Here is a 2,070-nt window from a genome sequence, read left to right as displayed (position 1 = left end):
CTCTCTCTCTCTCTCTCTCTCTCTCTCTCTCTCTCTCTCTCTGAAATCCTAAGTCAAAAGAAATTCTTTATTTAGTCAGTCAATTCTGGTCACAGTGTTTATCAGAGCAATCAAAAAGTCACTAATCCACTGACTGAAGAGAATGCAGTGTGAAGTCACACTGGTGTCTGACATATGTGGGACTGCTCTTGTGAAGGCTGTTATACCTGACAAAGGTCGTTACAGCTGATGAAGGTTGTTACACCCAGTGAAAGTTTTCACAGTTGATGAAGGTTGTTACTCCTGGTGAAGGTTATTACTCCTAATGAAGGTTGTTACATTTAGAGTACACAGGGAAAAGCCAAAATTCAACCCTAGAAAAGCAACCTAGTCTCTTAAATGGAGAAAATATTGTGAATGGATACAATGTCCAAGAGGAAGACAAAGGAGTCAACCATCAATGGCACTTAATGGTTTGAAAAGATTCACCATTATCATTTTTAAGCAAATGCAACTTAACACTGAAGTATGATGTCACTGTATGCCTATTAGAATAGAAGAAAGAACTCAAAAGACCAAATGGAAGAGATGGAGGAGCCACTGAAACACTCAGGGGGGTGAACACAGTGGGTTCGTTTGGCACTCTCTTCAAATGTCCTCTCTAGATATCATGTAACTCAACCAATCTATTCTCACTTCCACGCAATGTAGAAAGGCACATAACCACGCACATAAACATTCACACGCATAAAAACTGGAAAAAACTCAAATGACCAGCAAGAGGCAAATGGCTAAGCCAGTTGTTACATATCCACATGACGAAACACTGCTCAGCACCAGAAAGGAATGAATTACTGATATGGCTAGCAACATCGATGCCTCTCAAAGCTGAGTTGGAAGAAATAGATGTTTTTAAAGTACATATTCAATGTGCCTATTTGTATAAAATTTTAAAGAATGAGAAATGACCAGGACATAGAACATCAATTGTTGTCTTGAGTAGAAGAAAAGCAGAGATTACAAGGAAACTGAGGAGGCCTCGTGGATGGAGTGTTTATCGTGGTTAAAGCAATGGTTAGTGAATGTCCGCTTAAACCAAGCATTATCCAATAGTTGTCTTTCCTTGCTTGCTTGTTTTCCCAGTGCTGGAATTGAACCTGAGCCCTTGTGTGTGTGCTAGGCGAGTGCTCCACCTCTGGCTTCACTCTCATCTCTGTATCATTTTTATTTTCGAAACAGGGTCTTGTTAAGTTGCCAGGCATAGTCCTGAATTCTCTAAGTAGGCCAGGTAAAACTCAAATTTGCAACCCTCCTGCCTCAGCCTTACAAGTAGCTGAGATGACAGGCATGTACCACCACGCTTGGTTAATTATGTGCTGATTATTATGAATCAATGATACTTCAAAGCTGTGAAAACATTAGTATTAGAATAGCATTAGTATTCTCTGAGAAATAAATGTCATTTTAGATCATGCTTTGGTGATTCTATCTGCAAGGTCTCCTGTTTCCCCTTTTCTAATTTCTTGGAAGGGGTAAAGTTCACACCCACCTCTGGAATTCAAATTAATTAAGCTAAAATAGTAAATATTGGATTAATTTTATTAATGTCTATAAACAGAGAAAAGATATGCAACAAGCAGCCCACGCTCCCAAGAAGTTATAATCTAGCAAGAGAAGATATAAATGTGTCTTAAGTTAAATGGCCTAGCAAGATGTAAGTATCAGTTCTAAAGAATCACAAAACACTAGAAGACAGCAGAGAGCAGGGAGGTGGTGGCACATGCCTTTAATCCCAGCACTCAGGAGGCAAAGGCAGGTAGATCTCTGTGAGTTCAAGGCCAGCCTTGTCTTATATAGAGAGAGTTCCACAACAGCCAAGGCTATGCAGAGAAACTTTGTCTCATAAATACAGGAATGAGAGAGAGAAAAGAGAGAAGAGAGGCGAGAGGAGAGAGGAGAGAGGGAGAGAGGAGAGAAGAGAGAGAGGAGAGAGAGGAGAGAGAGGAGAGAGGGAGAGAGGGAGAGAGGGAGAGAGGGAGAAAGGAGAGAGGAGAGAGAGGAGAGAGAGGAGAGAGAGGAGAGAGAGGAGAG

Source organism: Grammomys surdaster, unplaced genomic scaffold (genome assembly GCF_004785775.1).
Source record: "Grammomys surdaster isolate TR1022 unplaced genomic scaffold, NIH_TR_1.0 126118, whole genome shotgun sequence".
Classification (NCBI taxonomy): domain Eukaryota; kingdom Metazoa; phylum Chordata; class Mammalia; order Rodentia; family Muridae; genus Grammomys; species Grammomys surdaster.
The sequence above is the reverse complement of the archived record's forward strand: the minus strand, read 5'-3'. Positions refer to the sequence as shown.